The sequence below is a fragment of the Mus pahari genome, chromosome 13 (assembly GCF_900095145.1).
Source record: "Mus pahari chromosome 13, PAHARI_EIJ_v1.1, whole genome shotgun sequence".
NCBI lineage: Eukaryota > Metazoa > Chordata > Mammalia > Rodentia > Muridae > Mus > Mus pahari.
The window spans coordinates 15,698,555-15,707,124 of record NC_034602.1 but is presented as its reverse complement, the minus strand read 5'-3'; positions in this window follow the sequence as shown (position 1 = coordinate 15,707,124).

The window sequence follows — 8,570 nt, the reverse complement described above, 5'->3', positions numbered from 1 at the left end:
TGGACCCCCCAAGATTTCTCAAACACTGAACAACCAAATAGGCAGCATACACCAGCTAATATGAGGCCTCCAACACAGAGACAGTAGAGGACTTCTGTGTTCATTCACAGATCATGCACCTAACCCTCAAGAGACCAGAGGCCCTAGGAAGTTTAGAGGTCAGGTGGGGTGGAGGTGGGGACATCTACCATCCATGTGGAGACAGGGGGACATGCAGGAGGTATAGGATGTTGAAGAATTGGAGTTAGATGGGGGAGGAGAGGTGGGAATAAAATATGGACTTTAAAACATAAATAAATAAATTAATTACTTTAAAAGTAGTAGGTTTTTACAAGTTTTTGTTTTTTGATTGCTGTAGTTTTGTTTTTGTGCTGTTGCTTGTTTTTAGCAGATATTTTGGTTAATCCATCCCACCTCTTCTTTTTCCCATATCTCTACCCATATACCCAATTAAACTTTTATTTATTTGTTTATTTATTTATTTATTTATTGGTTTTTTGTTTTTTGTTTGTTTGTTTTTTGAGACATGGTTTCTCTGTGTAGCCCTGGCTGTCCTGGAACTCACTCTGTAGACCAGGCTAACCTCGAACTCAGAAATCCGCCTGCCTCTGCCTCCCAAGTGCTGGGATTAAAGGGGCGCGCCACCCTGCCTGGCCCAATTAAAGTTTTAACTTCCAGCATTCTTCCAACTCCTTTTCAACATACATGCATTCTGTTGTCTTCTGTGTATGACATGAACTGGCTTATCCCTGTCCCTATCATGGCCTCTTCCTCCCCCCCGCCCCCGCACCTGCACCCTTTCTCAATATTTTGGTTTTTAATCTCATGTAATCTTTAAGGTTACCTTTCATCCTATTTTATTATAATTTATTTTAGGGCATAAAACTTTTCTGAGAATCTTAGATAACTCTTGCTTCTTACAGAACAACAAATGTCAACCTTCACATAATTCATGTTCAAGGCTAAATTGGTATTCGCTGTTGGTGAAGTCCTGTACATTTGTGAAAAGTTTCACAGCATGACTGACTTCTACATGCTGGAGGCCAGCATACCACGTGTGCCATCAGATGTAATATCTCTTGGAATGTGTTTAAACAGTATTGCTGTGGCTGACATTAGTCATGCAACTTCTTCAACTGATATAAAAGATTGATTAAACTGTATGAAAGATCTCACAATTTCTTCAAGTGTGTGTGTCCATTTCTGATCTAGATTCCAAATGAATGTTTTTAAAACAAGTATTAAACTGTCAATTATTACAAACAATAACCAGGTGAGTGGACTGTACAGGCCAAGGCATACTTTTAAAATAGTGGGTCAATTCTGGATTCAAAAGGCTGTTATTCTAGAAGAAAATAGCTTTCTATTTCAGTTTTTACTCCTTCCTTTAAGGTGTATGTAGATGTGTCCTAAAGCTTTGTTTTCACAGGGCCTGGGTCATCTCCCACAAGTCTGCCCATTCAGTTTTGAGATTAGTGGGTTAATCCTGAAAGAACCTCTACACAGGAAATACCCATAGAATGAAGAGAAATGGAATAATGTGATTTGCCCATCTGTTGTGACTTTAGCCTTATGAAAAATAAAGCCTATTTGATTGTTCTCTTCTGGTACTGTGTTTGTCCACAGCAGGCTGAGAGAACTCATTTTTTGATTTTGAGTTCTGATTTTTTTCCTAAATATTTTCAAAGCCTATTCACTCTGTCATGTACCTTTGAATATTTTCTCAAAGCTTTTGACAGTCTTCATATACCTTTGTGTATATAGTACTATTTATAAACAGTATGCCTCTCTTTCATATATCAGCATAATCAACAAATAATTCTAATTACATTGTTGCAATATAGTTCAGAAGAGCAAGCTTCAAGTAAGAGCTGTTGAAAACTTTTAAAAGTATTTGTAGAGGTACAAGTCTAAGCTCTGCTGTTCAGCAGATGAACTCACCCTATCTTCTCTCCAGTGCTCCACACCGCAAAAGTGAGATGCAGGAAGATGAAGGCAATAGCAGTATTGGTGTGATCCATAACTGGCAGAAAAGTAAAAGCTCATTAATAATACACCCAATTATCTCTAAAAGCTCAAAGCCATATTGACTTGGCTATATTGCTTAGTATTCGGGATAACTCGAGAGGCATTCTGATCCTGTTAGGTGCAAAGACTGCTTATCTGCCCCAAATCTAATTATTTCCAAATATAATGTAGGAGACATTTCTCCTCCATAATTCAGCTTCCATTTACACTGGAGTTTGTATCCTTTCCCACTAAACAGCTTCAGACTGACAACTCACAGCTTGGGAGCATTGCTCTTATCATTTGCACACTTTATTTTCGAGGCGATTTGCATGTGATTTACATAAATATGCATAATTGCATCCCTCTGAGGGTCCAGAAATGGATTTCTTTAATCAGGAAGCAGCTCTAAGGATCTCTTGTTAGTGGTACCATGTAAACTAGTACCCTCTGTAAAATTGTGTTTTTAAAGAACAACATATTATTTAGATAATTTTGAGCAATGATCTAAAAATAAATATTCATGGGAGTCAGGGATATTTTAGTTCATCACAGTACTGAGCTGCTTGGAAAAGTCTGACCTCCCTGATCTTTATTTTGGGAATATCCAGGTGAAAGTGCTTATTCACCAGTAGTTTTCCATCATCATGAAAATGATACTAAATGAGTAGAAGTTTAGAGATTTTGTTTGACTGGACCTGCTAAGGCTAAAAAAGGCCCACATACTCATCCTCACAGAAAGAACCTTTCCCTGAATCTATACCTTCAGTGTTCCTGCTTTTGCAACTTAAACACACAGAAGGTAGAATCAGTGAAATTCATTGTCTGCATCACTGAGTGTCCAGTGACTCACAGGAGCCCTGTGCTCAGGACTACCTTTTAAAGATATTGTAAAGGCCTCATAGTATTTTTCTTCCTGTCATTACCTGATTGATGGTGTTGAAGGAAATCTTGGGCTCTATGTATGGACAGAAGAGGATTAGTGGAGGAAGTTAGAACAAAGCAAATTAATGGCCTCGCCAGGTATAGTTTCAGAAAGCAGGTTTGCTACAGATGACTACAGAATGTTGATTAGTTCCCAGGACAGCAGAGCATCCTTTTGCTCTGTCTCCTGTTTCAGCATCTCAATATAGGAAGATTCAATCTCAAAACTGCAAGGAGAAAGACGAAATCCACCTTCATCTAATTAAACAAGCTTTACTTTCAAGTGATCCCAGGACTGGCATGTGGCTATTTCACCCTAAGTTGGGATTTTAGAGAGAAAGGCCAGATGTGAAGAAGGCAAAGTTTTTATAGCTCTTGGTTAGGGGATTTCTAAATGGGGATTTTTGCAAGCAAAATTGGTGGGGTTACAGGAACAGAACATAAGTATAACAAATTAGTCATAATGGCCTCCTGCACCAAATACATGATTGACATTCCTGAACCAGGCAGTACAAAACTAGGTGATGGATAGCCCAATCCTTGAGAAGCAGGGGTTTAGTCATGAACAGGAATGAACTTAGTTTGTCTTTACTCTACGGTGGCTTTTAAGCCTAAAATGGAGGGAGGCTAGTTCTTCAAAGGCAGCCCAGGACAGGCTGCTGTTTCTGGTGGCAGGATTTCCTTTTGTTGCAGCATTCTATATCTTGTCTTAAATTACCAAGTGTGTGGATAGATGTCCCACAGTATGTGAGGTTTTACTTCTCCCAGATGATTAAAGGAAGACAGTAGTGTGACTTTTATGGGAATCTTTATAAAATTCAGTTCTTTCCAAAGCACCTTTAAATTTAAGTTTTCCTTAATATATTATATTATGAATTAATGATAATTAAATGATAATTTCATTTATATTTTAATTTGTATATCACAAAGCAAAGTTTAATTAACATATAATAACTCTGTATATTAGAAGCTTAGTAGGGTACAAGTTTCTAGATCCATTCATCCTTTTTCTATCTATCATCTATCTATCTATCTATCTATCTATCTATCTATCTATCTATCTATCTACCATCTTTAAAGTTTTCCATCAAGATAGTTTGTGACAGTTTCTCTTATAGTTTTCATCAGTCTTGACTTTCTTTCATGTTTTTAGAAAGATTTATTTATTTTATATATATGAGTACACTGTAGCTGCAGACACACCAGAGAGGACATTGACTCCCCTTATAGATGGTTGTGAGCCACCATGTCTTTGCTGGGAGTAAAACTCAGGACCCCTGGAAGAACAGTCACTGCTCTTAACCAGTGAGCCATCTCTCCAGCCCCCAATATTGACTTTCAATCAGGAAGTAATGATGAAACCTTGGATTAACACTTACAAGAACCTTTTCTTTTATAATGGTTCTATCCATGTTATGTGAACAGATAGTTCCCGACTTACCATGATATGATTGACATTTGAGCTTAGAAGCTCATAAAAAGGTTATATAATCATAGATTACTTTAGATTTTGAGGTTTTAAAAGTATATTTTTATTGATTCTTTGAGAATTTCACACATGCATACACATGTTTTCTTCAAATTCACCCAACTCTGTCAAATTTTGTGTTTGGTGTTCTGAGCTGGCAATGTAAGTGTAGTCCTCTGGTAAGATGCTGGGCAGCAGCACTGAGAGTCAGCCACCAGACAATCACAGGAACACTAGGAAAATCAAGAAGCACTCTCTAGTTGTTGCACCTCTGTTATAAGATACTAGGATTGGTGTGCTAAATAAAATTTGCACATTTGATATAATTAGCTATAACTTCATCTCACTTAAAGAGTTGTTCTGTCTTCTGTCCTATTTAAACTGGAAGAAGCAGAAGATTCATCAATGATATTGCAAAGATGAAATTCTTCCCAAACCCAATGCTGTAATCAAGTGTAATGCAAGTGTGTAATCACATTGTTTTACTTTAGGCTCCTCAGACAAGGTGGGATGCTAACTCTGTACCCTGTTTTCCAAATGCACAGCCCAGGAACTTTGCAAATATGCTGTGCAGGTAGAGCACTTTTCACTTGGACAGCTCTCTAGGTAGCCTTGCTTCCTACAAACCACAGTACTTTAAATAAACAAATGGAAAAAGCTATTTTTTTCTTTTCATAAATTTTGGTTGCTTCTTTGAGATGAAAGCATTTAGTCACTACCACTTTGTATTAACAAATGTGTATACTTCAATTTTAGAGAGAATTACATATTAAAACACATAGCTTTGTCTTTTTCTTCCAACTTTATTTTTGTAGAATTTATTTTATAATTTTGTAACTTTACATATAGTTACACTTACGTCTTAATTTTTTTAGATCATTACTGACATTATTAAAGAAGTTAGGTGAACATTTGATTAACATCACATAATTGGTGAACTGGTTAATATTATGTCAAGAAAATTAATTTTTATAAATTAGAGATAAAATCATGTGATTTTTAAATATATTTCTTTAATTAAAACTCATTTATTCATTGTCAGCTTATTCACTGCAAGATCATGGCCATTTTTAATTATTTCACCAATTTTCAGTTTTAAAATTTTGTATCTTGGGTGATATTACTGAATTTTGTTCATCAAGTGGTATTTTGATGAAAAAATTATAGGACATATCTTATTTTTTTCAGATATAATTTGAACTTACTGAAAACTTTAGCATGTTGTGGGTATGTATTTTATTCAGACTCAGATTCTATGAATAAAAAAACACATAGATTTAGAGTAAATGAAAAATGCCTAGATATTACACAAAATGTCCAATCAGAGTTCTGACATGCTCTACAGCAGGCCATAGGCCCCCTTTTGGATTTCAGCCATTATGACTTCTCATGTGATAAAATTAGAGATCTCTAAGGATCTTCTTTTGAAATTAATTCATCGTTTTCATAAGGACTGAACACCTTAGAATTAATCACCTACCAAAGACTCAACTTCCTAACATGTCTCAGCAGAAAGGTGCTTTGAAAACTCCTTAGCAGCATTATACATGAAAGAATGCCTAAAATCTGAACCATGCTGAGTTAGCTGCAGTTGAGTGGCTGGAAGAATCAATGCAAATATTAGTCCCTAGCGGCTTCCTCTGGATCTCCTGCTGTTTTGTCCAAGCACAAAAGTGTAGAATATATAGAATTATAAGATATGCAAATAGGGATAATTTGATTTCTTCCTTTCCTGTTTGTATTTCTCTAATTCTTCTCTTATGTTGTTGTTATAGGTAAGAATTTTGGTATTGTATTGAATAAAGATAAAGGACTGAAAACTTGTTACTGTGAAGTCTCTAGAGAAACTATTATAAATTTTTTCTTGTTTTCTATGATGTTGCTGATTTCTTTGTCATCAATAGCCTTTACTGAGTTGAGGCATATTATTACTATATTTGGATTTTATTAAGAAGGAATGATAATCATATTAAACGATTTTTCTGTATCTGCACAGAAAAATTGTGTAGTTTCTGTGTCAATTTTATTTTCACATCCTAATGCCTTTATAAGTTGCATATGCTAATCCAGTCTTATATCCGATAATGAAACTTGGTTTGATGTAGAATTTTTCTTAAAGTGTTCTTGAATTTGATTTGCAAATAGTTTTGAGTCTACATTCACCAGAGAAATTAGTCTAATCTTTTGTTGTTGTTGTTGTTGTTTTTTGTTTTTTGTTTTTTTTTGTTTTGGTTTTTGGAGACAGTTTCCCTGGCTGTCCTGGAACTCACTCTGTAGACCTGACTGGCCTCAAACTCAGAAATTCTCCTGCCTCTGCCTCCCAAGTGCTGGGATTAAAGGTGTGTGCTACCACACCCAGCTAGTCTTGACTGATGTCTGAAAAAATAAGCTAAAGTAAAACTTTAATCCTTTAACTTGATACACTTAAAATATTTGTTATGGTGAGAGAAAACTGACTAACATATAAAACACCCTTTATTACCTTATGTTTGCTAGTCATACAAGACAAGCTGCATGAAATAAATACAACTTTAAGCAGAGAATTGTTTGATTTCATTCAAAATATTAGCAGTCATAGGCAGGTTTATTTGAATGAATACCAGAAATTAGAAAGACTACTCATGTACTAAGAATCTTAACATTTTGGAAATTTCTATCCAGGAAATGTGTACAAATTAAAGGAGACATGAAATTATCTAGTGCCGGATCATTGACAAGAAACTTCAAGATGAGTTGAAGCAATGATGGCATAGTGCTTGTGAGAATGGTGAACAATGTTTGGTTTTACTTGAGGCCCACACTATGAGAGGGAACCCATGCCCTACACTATCTGCACTGGCAGGAGCAAGTGATGGAATATTCCAGAGACCTAGAATAGAATGAAATATTACAGGCAAGGAACAAATAAAAGAAACTCCAAAAACTCAGACTAACAAAACTATGCTGTGCCATGCTAGGATTTCAAGGAAGAGAAATAAGTTGGACTTGTGTCATTAATGGTCCTTTTAACTTGCAATATAAAATTTAATTTGAAACAATTCCAATTATTTGACAGATTCAGCAGTCTCTGCTTGCAAAAATGAAGTGTGTTGCCATGTCAAGAAGAATGTTCATCATTCCAGTAACTGTTCGAGTTGAATTCAACAAAACATAAATCATAGCTATTAATGAAGAGTTATACCTGTATGCTGAGAACACAGCCGAATTTACATAAATTTTATAATTTATATTTAAGAAGCTATGGCTTATTATTTTAAGGAAATTATGTAGAGAAGAATAATTGCCACTAGTGTTGTATATATACCATCCAAATGGTGAATTCTGACAAGGAATTGTTTTTTGCTTTCCTTTTTGACAGCTGCAAAATTAGACTAGTTTCTTGTTTTGCTTCATTTTAATTTTAAGTTATTCTGAGATACTGGAACAGCTGGATTATAGCTACTTTACGTTTGTGAAGCCTGTAATTTCCTCCATCACATGACGTATTCTGACAAATTTATGGAATAAATGACACTACTCTAGTGTTAATGAGGAAAAGCAAAGAAAAGAATACTTAAATCAAGTGATTAGTAGCATATCAGACATAAAAGAAAAGGGAGAAATTGAATTTTTTAACCTTAGAATTCTAGTTTATAGGTCTTTCTACTCTTACCCCCATCTCGTCAGTGGGGACATCCATTTGGTCAACCCACTGATTTGAATCACTTTACTCTGAAGAACATACTGCTTTACTGAGCAACATATTTTACTTATTCAAAGAATATGGTATTAGTGGAACCCAGTTCTCAAAGGCCTCATTTTGGAAACTGTGTAAAAGGCCAAAGTAAGAACTAACCCTGGAGTATATGTAGTGGTGAAAATGGGAAATAATAAATTCCTAAGATACCTTTTCTGTGATTCGTTTTCTCTTATAGCAAGTCTTATTATTTACTCTATGAAGCAGAGAAATGATTTATCCTAAGCCACAAGACTGTTTCCCTGGAATATGATTTAAAGTCCTTAGAGAAGACAGAGGAGTAGAGAGAGAGCTCAGTGCTGGAACATTTTCATTCTATGGTTGCTTTGATCCTTAAATGTTTGCCTATTATTCCCAAGACTTTTGCCTTCATTTCAAGCACCAGAACTAACTCTAACTATACACATACACACACACACACACACACACACACAC